Raw genomic sequence first — 14,596 nt, forward strand, 5'->3', positions numbered from 1 at the left:
CATAAGGCCAGACAGTTTCATGTTCTGACAGCTCCAGGCCTGAATATACTATCATAACATATCATAGGTCTTCAGGGAGTCTCCTTTTCATTTACTGTTTAAGAGGCTGGAAAAAAAGAAAAGAATAATCAAACAATGGTGTGGATGGATGTAAAAGGAAATGTACACTATGTTGGCTAATTTTAGAACCCTAACTCTAACACTAATTGACTAGGTTTAATAATAAATTTAATTTATTTACTTGACGCCATGTTATACCAAGACATGACAAAGATGTTTGAAATTAATGTTGAAAATAATTTTGTCAGGTTTTTCCCCATTTAAGCTTATGCAGTTGATTTTATATTATTAATTAATTGTATTAATAAGATAATGCAAATTTACTCATCATTTACTCACTCTTATATGGTTCCAATTTCTTTATACATTTCTCTTCCCTGTTGCACAGAAAAAAAGGTATTTTAATGAATGTTGGAAAGCGATAATCATACTCACAACATTTTTTGATTAGTTTTTTTACCCTCATGTGCTCTTTGGGATTTTTTCATCCAGTCTGGGGTGATTTTGAATCTTAATTTGGCCACAACTTTCTCTGTGTTTCAGCAAATGCACTATAAAAAATTTAAGTCAGTTAAAAAAAAAAAAACATCCAACCCGTCACGCACACAACATCATAAGACGTTAACATTAGGTTAGATTTAGATCTTGATGTCAGGTAACCAAAATTCAATGTCTAGCCATCATCTAAAGACAATGTTACTTTGACATCCAATAACGATGTTAAAGAGCCCCTATTATACATGAAATAGGGTCATATTTTGGTTGTAAGGGTCTCCAACAACAGTCTAATATGCATGCAAGGTCAAAAACACTTTCATGGTCTTATAATCTGCATTTATTTTTACCTAATTATCCCAGCGACCCCATATGAATCGTCCAGTGATTCATTTGTTCCCAAACCCCTCCTTAGTGCGAAGCTAATCTGCGCTGATTGGACCAATGACAGCCTGTTGCGATTGGTTGACACTGACTGCCTTCAGCGAGAGACAAAGTGAAATGCCCAGCAGTTAATGAACAATATAGATGTAGTCACAGTGCATACACGCTCGATAGTGTAAGGCATGGATTTTAGCTGGCAGTAGGTGAATGTAAATACAGACGATGGACTTGAAAATACAGACGACTAACTATTTTATTAAGCAAAAACTCCAAGAACTGGCAAATAGATCTCCTAGCTTGTCACACTCTGCTCTTTTCACAGACACACACAAACATATTGCCCTCGTCCTCGCATACACGCACACACACACACGCACACACACACACGCACACACACACACACACACACACACACACACACACACACACACACACACACACACACACATAACCCTCCTCCGGACGACAACGAGCGCGAGCACACGCACACACACACACACACACACACACACACACATAACCCTCCTCCGGACGACAACGAGCGCGAACACACACACACACACACACACACACACACACACATACATACATTACCCTCCTCTACGGAACGTAAACGAAGCGGCACGCGTCGCGTTTTTAACGTGGCTTTGCACGCGATATGAGAATATAGCGAGTTAACCTGATACAGTACATGCGGTTACAAGTAACAAATCACAACTAAATAGATTTGCAAACTAGAGTAAATGATGCAACAACTTTAATCGCACATACTTACACTTGAGAAATGGAGGAAGAAACCGATCCATGTCCTGACATGTCCATCATTACTCTTTACTGATCCTTCCTTTAACAAACGAAGTATTCTTTGTAGCATGTACTTTCCAGAAGTTTCCAGTAGTTTCCAACTGCTCAAGGCTGGGCTTATGCTGAGGTTTCATCTTTGGGTAGGGACTTAATAATATCCATCTGCAGTGTGACTTCAATCGACCGGCATGTTTGTGTGTGCGTGTGTTTGTGTGTGTAGGTTTCTGTGTTAGATGGCGGGGCCGCAGGTTTCAAATCTCCCGGGTTTGCGCGTGCACGTGAATAACTTCATTGTTACGTCATGGCGAAACACCTAATGACTCATTCTCAAGACGACTCGTTTGAAGCACTATAAGTCGACTTTAATAACTGAATCATCAGTTTTAAACACACTACACTTACAGATTTAAGCCTTAGCTGGATATTTCACTTCACTTAGAGCTGTGTTACACACTACATGGAAGGGCATTTTCAAAAACCCATAATATGTGCTCTTTAAATTTCGTTGATAGTTGGTTAATTTTAGGTTGTGTTGGAAAGTTACCAAAATCCAACATCTGATAGATGTCATAATGGTCACGTCAAGGTGTAGCATAATTAGACATTGATATTTGGTTGATTTTTGGTTGATTTTATGTTGGACATTGATGTCTGCCTAATGTTGGGTGCTGACGTCAACACAATTTTCATTTCCAAACAAAATCCAATGTCCCCATGACATTGCGGTATGTTGGGGTACAACATCTATATGACGTCATGTTGAATAAACCACCATACCAGAGAATATTTCCTTTTGCTTTTTCTTGTTCACTCAACTTTTGAAAAAATCAGCTGCACTGACCTAAAATGATTTGTCTGTAATACAAAAAAACTTTTTTATTGGGTTAACATAAGATTATTAGTTTTCTGGAGAGGTAAACTACTCTGTAACAGATTTTTTTAGTTGTGCCAAGTTAATTTTTTTTTTGTCTGCAGAACTGGAATGCCAGAAGTTGAAAACCAATCTTTTTTTCTTTTTTTTCTCATGTACTCAACTTTTTTTTCCCACTATTACTTGATAGGACGCTAGAGCATAAAGAGAGGTAAGCGTGGGGAGAGGAGAGAGGTGAACGATGTTAACAGAAAACTGACAAATGTTAACAAAACATTTATTAGACACAGAATTAGAAACAGGACAGGAGGTAAAACAACAATAACAGTACACAAGAATGATTTTTGGTGACAAATCTTCTTTAGACAAATATTTTAAGGAAATGCTTCGAAAATTTTACATTTGGGCAAACTTACTACCCTTTTGTTCTGTTTGTGTCTGTTTTTGCCTCATTGACTTTCATTACAATGATTGCAAATTCATGATGCCATACAATCATGCACTCATAATTGTTACTGGTTTTCTCTGTTGAGAATAGATACTTTACAATTTTTATTGATGATCATAAGTTTCAGTGGAAAAAAAGCGTATGTCTGAAAAAAAAATGGTTATATGGAGTATGTGTGTGTGTGGGTGTGTGCGAGAGTGTGAGAGGGACCTTGATATGTATAAGAAAAAAAAATCAGTAATAAAACATCTCAGAACATAGTAAGTGTTTTTTTATGCACGTAACTATAGACACTATAATTTGCTGTTGTACTCCATAAAACTCCAAATAAACGCCAGAAACTTTTGTGTACAGGCTTATCTAAAGGCTTAATGCTGCCAACTGATGATCAAGAGTCTTCCCATCAGTGAAAAACTCACAAAATCAGGAATGCGTGATTATCTGGTGTCATGGCTTTGCAATAAAAAAAGTCATTATAATGGAAGTCAATGGGGCAAAAACAGCCACAAAAATAACACAAGGTTTGGCTAATTTGATCAGTCCACAAAGGTTAATTATTACCTAATTGTAAATGTATTGATACAATTGTAAATACAAATACATATTATACACAACAACAACAATCAATAATTGTACAGTATAATAAAAAATCTATTAAGATATTTCTGAAATTATGTCTTCTTAAAAGGCAAAATACTAAAGTATTTTAAATTAATACAATTAATCTGAATTCAAATTTAAAATCATTATCGTTTATTTACAAAGCAGCTTGTTAGTACTGGGTTAAACCTGTTTCGCATTCAGAACTGGCCTAAATCCTTGTTGCATTGATTCAAGGAGGCCGAACTGGAAACATTCCTCAGATTTTGGCTCAAATTGACATTATGGCATTAAATTTGTCAGCTGCATATCCATGATGTGAATCCTGCGTTTTACTACATCCCAAAGGTGCCCAATTGGATTGAGATTTGGTGACTGTTGAAGTAATTTGAGTAAAGAGAACACACTGTATTGTTCAAGAAACCAATTTCTAAAGATCTGAGTTTTTGTGACATGGCTCTTTATTCTGTTGGATGCTGCATCACTAGATTGGTACACTGCAGTCTGGACATGGTCAGTAAGGTCTGGTCTCTCTCTGAATGGACAATGAGAAGGCTGCATTTAGAGAAACTCAATGCAATACAGATTTTTTTTTTAAATTATATATATTTTCGGTTTGGTTCAATTCTCATGGCTTGACACATGCTTTTTTTTTTAATTATTCTATGGGAAATAGGAACAGTAAGAGGTTAAGGAGAAAACAATAAAAAATGATTTATTGCAAAACTCATTTTGTTTAACTTAAAAGCCACGAAAAGTACACTAGTTCCAAGTGTATTGTATAAAAAAATGAACACTGAAATCTCAGAGCTGCTGGTAGCCCATGTACAAACTGGGGAACACATAAAATCCTACATTTTGAAAATAAACATACATGTGAAGTTAATAAAGATAAATTGGCCATTTCAAATAAACATATTTGTACTTAAGTAAACATAAATAAACCATCTTAATTATCTTGGTGCTGCAAAAATACGAGACTGTAGTCCAGGGCTATTCAATTGGTGGCCCGCGGGCCGAACCCGACCCTCGAGGCAATTTATTCTGGCCAGAATAGTGGGACCAAGACATAAAAATAAATTTAGTTCAGTCGAAAAACGACCGTTATAACTAGGAAGTGTTGTGCGTCTGTTCAATTCAGTATGAGTTGCAGAGGCTGCACAGAGCGTGAGTCACCATAAGCGAGTGGTGCGGACAGCCGAAAACATTTGGATATGTTGTGTAGAAAATGCCTTTGTACAATGCACTGTAATCATTAATAGGGATGCAACGATTAGCTAATTTCACTATTAACTGCGATTTAATTCGTCACAGTTAATTAATCGTAAAGGCTTCTCTAAGCCGCATTTCTGTTGCACAAAAAAGTTGACAAGTTACCAACTGTGCACTAGTAAAAAAAAAAATAATAATGTATATATATATATATATATATATATATATATATATATATATATATATATATATATATATATATATATATATGTATATATATGCTTTTATATATAAAGCATCATGTATGCTTTTTGCGATCTTAAATTTCTCTTGCGAGTTCCTTTCGCACCTGCTGTTCTTACGTAACTCCACCAGAGGCCGCTGTCAACTGACTGACTGAATGACTGACCAATCGACTCACCCACCCTCCTTCTTCCTGAAACCCAATCGATAGTGTTTTTTTAAAAGTGCAGATTGACCCAAAAAGTTTAAAAGTGTAAAAAGTTAAAGTATGAAATGCAACCATCCATACTACTGGCTACATAATTCACAATGTCCAGAAATGTATATAGGGTTACGTTTTCAGTATGAGGCTTTGTTGCCTAAATAGGTATGATTTCATTCAAAATTAAAAGTATTGACAGATGGGGACAATTCAATAGATATATTGGAAGAATATTCTATAGTTAAGGGGCAGTCATTTAAAAGGTCTAGTCACCATTATATTTTGATCTTATTATGATGGTAAACAATCTCAAGTTTCTTGTATTTTGATTCAAAATTAAAAATCCCTCAGCTGTAACAAGTGATTTTTTAAGTTACTATTAATGAATAAATAATAATGCATTTTATTTAAAGGTGCCTTTCATGACACTTAAAGTCACCGTACAGGACAGCTAGAACAATCAGTTTAAATAAAAACACAATAAAAGACAATTTAATGCAATACAAACTTTTAAAAATGCAGTCGGGTTAAAGAGAATAAGCTGTTCTAAACAGATGTGTTTTGAGTTTGGATTTAAATTGTGATCAAGAGTCTACATTACTGAGATCAGGAGGAAGTGAATTCCAAAGCTGAGGAGCAGAGTGCCTGAAGGATCTGCTGCCCATGGTGACAAGGACAGAGGAAACAGTGAGGTGAATGGAAGAAGACCAGAATGTTCGAGAAGGTGTGGCGATATGAACAAGATTATCAAGGTAACTGTATGGAGGAGCGAGATTGTGGATGGTTTTAAAAGTGAGAAGTATTTTATAAATAATTCTGAAAAAGATGGGAAGCCAGTGAAGCTGTTGTAGAATGGCTGTGATGTGACAGATAGAGGGGGTTTCTGTTATAATACGGGCTGCAGCGTTTTGTACTAGTTGTAATTTATGAAGAGTTTTTAAGGTAGGCCAAACAGAAGGGAATTACAGTAGTCTAAACGGGATGTGACTAAACTATGAACAAGAATGGCAGCTGACTGAGGTGTGAGGTAAGGACGTAAACGATTCATATTTCAAAGGTGGAAATAAGCGAACCGAGTGACATTATTAACATGTGCAGTGAATGAAAGAGTGCTGTTGAAGATGACACCCAGACTTTTAAGTTGAAGGGAGGGGGTGATGACAGAATCATCTGTGGAAATAGAAAAGTTATGTGATTAGTTTAAAGTGGATTGTATACCTATAAGTAGGTTACTGTTGCTTTCTCATAAGCTTAAACCAGTCTGGACATTCTGCCCTGAACTCTAGCATCAACAAGCAATTTCTACCCACAGAACCATAAAATGTTTGTCCAATCGTTGCACTTGGATCAAATTTAATGATAGTTCTAGCACCCAATATCAAGAGTTTGGGCCCAAACCAAAGGTAGCAAAACTTGTGTTGGAAAAACAACAACATACAGTAGGCTCATTCTGAAACCGTAGCCCCATATACATTTCTGGAGATCATGAATTATGTAGCCAGTAGTAAGTATGGCTGCATTTCATTTGTTAATTGAATGCTATGGCGCGATATGACGCCATTCCTTTTCGCACTTACCAGCTGACCCCTTATCTCCATATGGACTGCTTTCCAGCTGTTATCAGTTTGTCCAGTAAACTCACCATGTACGTCGCTGGACTGCAGTGTAGAGAGGTGTTAACGAATTAAATTTAAATAATAAAATAAACAAGTAAATAACAGGGTGAGAACATGGTAAAAATCAGGTGAGGGCTTTCCTTTTTCTAAATAGCTTTTTAAAACTGTCGGTTGGGTTTAGGGAAGTGGATGTGCAGGTCAATCTGTGCTTTTTAAAAATACTATTGGTTGGGTTACTTAGTTGGGTTACTTAGCGTCAGTCAGTCATTCAGTCCGTCAAACAGTCAGTCGACAGCGGCCTCTGTTGGATTTATGAGAAAACAGCAGGAGCGAATGACACTCGTGAGAAAAATTTAAGATTTCGAAAAGTGTACCCAGCGACCTCTGGTGAATTCACGAAAACAACAACTGCAAAAACATAGCTCCTGTGATGTATTTGGGGGTCTCCAGAAATGTATATAGAGGTAAGTTTTCAGAATGAGCCTGGGTTGAAAAAAAATCCGATTTCATTTGAGTGCACAGCATATTTCTAAAAATTGACAAAAGACATAAAGAAGGACACTAGGTTTAAACAAGTGTAAACAATGGCAGAATTTCCTAAAATGTTTTAAACTTGAATTTAGTTATTAAGCTCAAGTTGGACAAAGTCAAATCAAGCTTTATTGTTATTTCACCAAATTTGTAGACATAATGTGGAATAAAATGTTATGTCTTTCTAGACCACAGTGCTATATAAATAAACATTAATTCAATAATTTTCCTTTGGCTCAGTCCCTTTATTAATCAGGGGTCACCACAGCAGAATGAACCACCAACTTATCCAGCATATGTTTTACACAGCGGATGCCCTTTCAGCTGCAACCTAGTACTGAGAAACATTTATACACATCCATTCACACACATACACTACCGACAGTTTGTCTTTGGACTGTGGGGACAAACAGAGCACCCAGAAGGAAACCCACAGAAACATGAAGAGAACATATATAATCCACAAAGAAATGCTAACGGACTCAGCCAGGACTCGAACCAGCTACCTTCTTGTTGTGAGGCGACGGTGCTAACCAGCCACCGTTTGGCCCATAAATAAACATAATCATGCATACGAACACAACACTGGACATAAAAGCTATTTTAAACCTATTTATAACATATATACTGAATCAGACTAAACATATACTATAAATACTTAAACTATGCACATAATAAGATGGATTATACAAGTACTTTTACATAAGACAATACTATATTGTGCAAAATAGGTATTTAAGCATGAAGAAAACAAGTAGTACAACCCGGTTTGTGGTAAAATTCAAATTGAATTCCTAATATGTTCCACCCTGTACTGAAAGCAACATACTTCTACACGTCGAGACATGGCTTCATTTTTATTGACTCGTAAGAACCGTGATGTGATGTCTGAGTTGAAAGAGGATTGATGCGCAAAGGTGATGTTTGCAAACATTTAAAACATGATAAAATTGCAGTTCCGCTAGGTGACGCTACAGTGCAGAAACTGACAACTTCAACATTAACACTTAATTGTGTGCCTGAAATTATTACTTATAATCAGCACAGAAGTATATTCTTTTGAAGTATATTGTTTCTCTATTAAGTACTCTTTCCAAAAGCCTGTTTCTGTCCACTTTTGTCAATTGCTTACTTTAGGTGCATTTAGTAAGCAGATCTGCAGTAGATCAGCTAATTTACTTTCAGTTGTAGACAAAATTGTGATTAAATGATATGTCAAGTTGTGTACAATGAACTTTCACAATACTTCTTTCTCTCTATTTCAACCTGAAACTATTTGGATGCACATACAGATGGCTCAATGATTTTGAAACATATGGTTTTCCATATTGTATCTGCCCGCATCACTTGTGCCTCTAGAATAAGCCTCGGGCCCAGAAATGCACAGACTGTGATCCCGGAGGGAGATGAACTCGGCATCAGGAACCACTTTACATTCCTGCCATCCCTGTCCCTGCTCCTGCTGATCTCTCTCCAGCCGTGACTTCGCCTCTTTGAACTTTAGGCTGATGTGTGATTTGTGTTTCAGCACACAGAGAGGTCAGACAACAGAGGTGACCTGATTCACTCCGAGAGCTGTTTTCACACATTAACGCGAGTGATGGCTTCTGTATGAAAATGAAGACTGAAACTATTAGTGATCAGGAACAGCAAGTTATTCTGCAGGAATTTTGACTATTTATTCAATAGATTTCTGAAGCTGGAGTCTAATCTCTCTGAGAAGAGACTGAAAATACATTTAACATTCTGACATTTTTTAATTCTGTAGTTCCACAATTGTATGAATGTGGCATAATAAATATATTGAGAGGTCTTAGAGCTTGCTTACTATTTTATATAAAATATTACAGGGGGGCTCTATCATACACCCAGCGCAATAAGGCTTAAGACATGCTTGGTGTGATTTGTTCCTATTTTCAGAACAGCACAACCCTAATCCTCACGTTTTGTAGTTTAAATGTAATTTAAATAGCAAATCCATTTGCGCCACTTTGTGGACTCATGGGTGTTCCGGCCTAAAAGGGAGGTGTGTTAAGGTTCATTGTTGGTGCTTTGCTATTTTGAAGAACTTTGAGCCACCTCCACTAGCCACTTTGGCTGGTTGAAAATAATATTTAAATTGTAGTTTTTTTTTTTAAAGCAGAGTTCGACAGTAAGGATGGCCCAACATTCGTGCAAACGCGATCTTAGAATCGAGAAGCAGCATGACTGACAAATATTATTTTGTTTTGTGCGGGCAAAAGAAACCCGGTTGAATACCGAATGAGAGGATAATCACTCTTGCCAACATCTGAAGTGATGCGCGACTGTTTAAAACAGGAGCGCGCTTCCGTTTACTTGTTTAAAAACAACCGTGCCTGGAAAAGCAACTGGTCTGATCGGTTCTCTTTCAAATAAACTAGACAAAAAGTTATGTTCATGCACATACAGTCCTGCTGCTTTCAGGAGCTCCAGATTGTAGCACCGGTTGCTTTAACTTTATTTATTTAACCATTATTTAAACAGGATATAGGATATTAACTTCCCATTTATGTGTACTTAACTAGTGTCAACTGTTTTTTTTTTTTTTTTAAAGAAATGTTTTGTTAAATAAATAGTATACAGCTATATTTGCTTGTTTTGAAACATTATTTAAAATTTTTGGCTAAAAAATTATTATTTTTTATATATATATTGTGTTTAGAGATTAATTTTGTTAAATCCTTTGAGCTCTGAAAAGTCCTGTGAAATAAAAACTTATTGTAATACAACACTATAAAAACATGACCCATGTGCTCATGCTCACTGAGCAAGCTCATACACAACATACACAAAAAGTCAAATAAATTAGGAGGCATGGGGACATTCCACAAAATCTAAATCAAGTAATTTTAGCATGTCAATATCATATGTATGCATATAAAATATATTTTCCTAACAACAAAATTGTGGCTAGTGAAAATGGTGAGTGGCTAGTAATGGTAAAAAACTACTAGCCACACTGGCTGGTGATCAAAAAAGTTAATGTTAAGCCCTGATTAGCAGTATTATGTAATATATCTATATTTATTGCTGTTTTGATTTAAAAAAAAGTTTAGATTTGTCCACCTGTTGGGTTTTGGAGATGCATTCATCACCATATGGGGCATGTATAGAAGAATAGTTTTTGGATATAACTCAGTTGTTTGGCCACTCTTCATTATTATTGTTCATTTATTTGTATGCGGGAAATTAAACAGAATTTAGAAATAGTTTTGAAACAAATCTTTGCCCTTAACAAATGGAATTAAATATGTAGGCTAATGGATGTCTTCAGTGGAGTGCGCACATCACTGTTTCCTTATCCACAAAAGCAAAGGAGTAAAGAGTAAAGGTAAAGTAAAGAGGCCGAGTGGAGAAGGCTCGTTTTTTATCCTTGAGCTGCAGATGGTCTGTTTAACTGTTTTCTCGCTAGTGAAGCATTTAGTTCTTCTACTTACAAAGTCCGCCATGTAAATATCAAATGTGCCATAGTGCGACACAACTGACTCTCAAAGGGAATAGGAGATCAGACTCTGATTGGTTTAATGCATGTTATGCTCAAAACACACCCATAACTCATTGAGAGAATAAGCACAATCCTATTAGACCATGCGCCGAGGCATAGAGCATATTTTTCCGTTCTTAAAATAGCAAAAGTGGATTTGGACACGACCTTGATGCATTTGCACCATTTTGCCTAGATCATTAAAATAGAGCCCAAAGATTTTAAATGGTATAAAATAAATGATCAATATTTCTAATTATGTATTTACAGTATTATAGTGTTTTCACTTCTATTATATATGCAGTATTTTATACACAAGTAATACGTATCTTCAACTACAGACATTTTTGTGTATCAGGGGTTGATTATTATCAGAAGTATAGATTTATCCCAACCCCATTTAAAAAAAAAATCTTCTTCTGATAAAATGTCAGATCATATGATAGTGTGTGTGTGTGTGTGTGTGTGTGTGTGTGTGTGTGTGTGTGTGTGTGTGTGTATATATATATATATATATATATATATATATATATATATATATATATATATATATAATATTTAAATTTTTTATTTTACTTGAATATTATTTATTTACGCTTTACTTAAATTTTGATATTGGCAAATGTGCACTTCAGTATTTGCAAATAATAATAGATAATTTGTTTAGAAATAATGATATTGTATATTTTATAAAATGTTATTCATGCCTTTTTACATTTTATTTGTTTTTTAAAATGTACATTTTATCATGTACATTTTAAAATGTTCACACTAATAGTCATAATAATGTCAGTCTGTGGGCTAATTTGTATTAGACTTAATGAGTCATGTGTAATAAAAAGTGTTAGTTTATGTATCGTTGGAAACATACAATTCATGCACTGATCTCTTCAGCAATTATGCAGATTCTCCATGGCGTTCTAAAAGTTCAGTTCATTCACTTCAGGTGAAAATGACATGCTGATTTTTCCACAATCTAAGCTTTACATGTCTGCTGCTAGTACTGAAGAGTGACATCCAGTAGTAAGTACTGACACGGCTCGGCACCAAATTGCTTAATGAACTCCCTGTGCCAAGGCGCCCTTGTGCTTGGAGTCTATTTTCTAATGACCTTTTGACCTAACTAAGCCCTTCTGTGGTGGGAGGTGGGAGCAGAGAAGAGGAGGTCAAGTGGACACAAGCATTTCACATTAACTTTTAGTTAGTCTTCTTTGATGCTACGCTTGTTGTCATTTAAGCCTTTTGTGAAAAATATGGTTAAGACATTCTTCTTTCACCTCATAAATGTAGGTTAGCATGTTTACATCAAACTCTCAACTGCTAATAGGTTGATAAAGGCAGTATTTAAATCTTATAAAAGATTTAATATTTATAACCTGTCTTGTAAAATCCTTATTCTAACATATTGCATGGTCTGGCTCCAGAGTATTTTACTCAAGACATAAAGACTTACTTGTCACATCATAATCTGAATTCTTCTCAGAGAGGTTGTTTACAAGACACGGCTTCATTTTAGATGTAACAATGCATTTTAATTACCACATCGAACCCGATTTGATTAGCAGATTCGCAGACTTTGTGGCCGTGCTTCCCCAGGCTGCTTCGAACCGAATAGAGGGGTGTGAGAACCCCTCTTCCTGGATGCGCACAGTAGGCTTACACAGTGTGCTGTGTGTGCCTTTGCTCTCACCTTGCATGTTATGGCCACCTACCAGCACTAGCAAGCGTCGGGATTGGCTTGCAGCAATAGACCTAAAGGACACTTATTTTCATGTCCCCATTCTTCCACGGCACCGGCAGTTTCTGTGATTTGCGTTCGAAAGCCAAGCATGGCAGTACAAGGTCCTCCCCTTCGGGCTCTCTCTGTCTCCACAGGTTTTCACTAAGCTCGCAGAGGGTGCCCTCGCACCCCTTTGGCTCGCGGGCATCCGTATACTCAATTATCTCAACGACTGGCTGATTTTAGCCCAGTCAATTAGCCAGAGCAATTGACTATGCACAGGGACAAGGTGCTCCAGCACCTCCACCTGTTGGGGTTTCAGGTCAACCGAGAAAAGAGCAAGCTCGTCCCCGTGCAGAGCATTTCCTGTCTCGGATTGGAGCTGGACTCGATCTAGTGCTGAACTGTCTGAGAGAGTTCAACAGAAAATAGGTGGTCCCCCTGAAATCATTTCAGAGGCTCTTTTCAGCTTTGTCAGTTCAGTTCCCTGTTTGGTGAACCCTGCAGATTTCCTCTGAGGCCCCCATCATCTGATTCAGCGGACGAGCCCGTTAAGTTGTTGGCATGCCCGCTGGTCAGCCCGCATTCTGGGTATAGGTGCCTGCTATGTGTGATCCCCTGCTGGCCCCCCTTTGTTAAGGCGGGCTCATGTCTTCCCTCCCCGCTAACCATCCTCTGGGAGACAAGGTTGGAAGACTGCATCTTGCGGAGTTGTAGGTGCACGCTAACGCCGCCAATTCATTGTCATTTACTTGGCCCGATTTATACTCTTTCAGATGATTGGTTTCTAACGAAATACCCCATAGTGGAAGTTTCCACATAGCATTTCCATTCCCCTCTTTGGGAACGAAGGTTTACTTTAGTAACCGTAGCGATTCACATCAAGGATGTGTAGCCGACAAATCTGCAGCAACTGCATGATCCTATCATGTCAAAATTAACCAAAATCTCTGAGGAATATTTCCAGTATCTTGTTGAATCTATGCCACGACGGATTAAGGCAGTTCTGAAGGCAAAAGAGAGTCCAACCCAGTACTTGTAAGGTGTATCTAATGAGTGTATAAATGTTTTTATGGACAGCATGATGGCTTCAATGTGTTTATTTGATTACTGTAGTTAGTTGTAATATCACTAAAAGTAATAGTTCTGATATTTTATTGAAAAAAAACTTTTATTAAAGAATGTAATATTATTTAAGAGGCATACTTTGGTACTGATCACAACATAAATAAATGGATGGCATTTCATTAGTATCCACAAATTATTGTTATTTTTAACAATTAGCAAAGAAGAAGTCATTTTGATTTAGCTTCATGATGTTTTGGGTTTAAAAATCGAATTAAAATGTATCATTGGCATCCTTTAAAAAAAGGTTACAAATTTGAGCAATTAAATTGCTAAGATGTACCCTTATGCCACTAAAAAGCACAATTTAAGTGTAAATAAGATACAAAGGAGTCACTTTTGAAAAAGTACTATCTCAGTGAACATTCAAGATTTAAAAAAATGTGCAGTTTGAGCTATAGCTCCCTCTAGGCATTGGCTCAGGGAAAAGCATGCGGTTCTGCAGCCAAGACATGAGTCACATGCAGATGATCTCAATAGGAAATAACCGATCATATCTGATTATATAGGCTGGAATTAATCAACAGGCTTAATCAAAGTAACATGCAGTATAGAAAAGAGCTGAAAAACATTTCTTTACCACAGGCAACACTCTGTTTAGCCTGTAAATCACTTATAATGAGTAAGGCTCTGGTTCTTGAATGGATTAGCTCTGAAATAGACAACAGAAGTGAACTGATTTTAAAACTCGTTCTGTAAAATCATCTCAATCTGAACTGTCCTGTATCCTTGGGTAAGCGGTGAGAATGATTTCACCATTAAACTAACCCCAAAAGAGCC

The 14,596-nt window shown here is 36.7% G+C and overlaps 1 long non-coding RNA gene across 1 annotated transcript in view; it reads left to right on the plus strand.

The window, feature by feature from the left end:
- The window catches only part of LOC141376595 (uncharacterized), a 244,120-nt gene that overhangs the window by 63,618 nt on the left and 165,906 nt on the right, over window positions 1-14,596 (plus strand). The gene's annotated exons all lie outside the window — the stretch shown is intronic.

Source organism: Danio rerio, chromosome 11 (genome assembly GCF_049306965.1).
Source record: "Danio rerio strain Tuebingen ecotype United States chromosome 11, GRCz12tu, whole genome shotgun sequence".
Taxonomy (NCBI): Eukaryota; Metazoa; Chordata; class Actinopteri; order Cypriniformes; family Danionidae; genus Danio; species Danio rerio.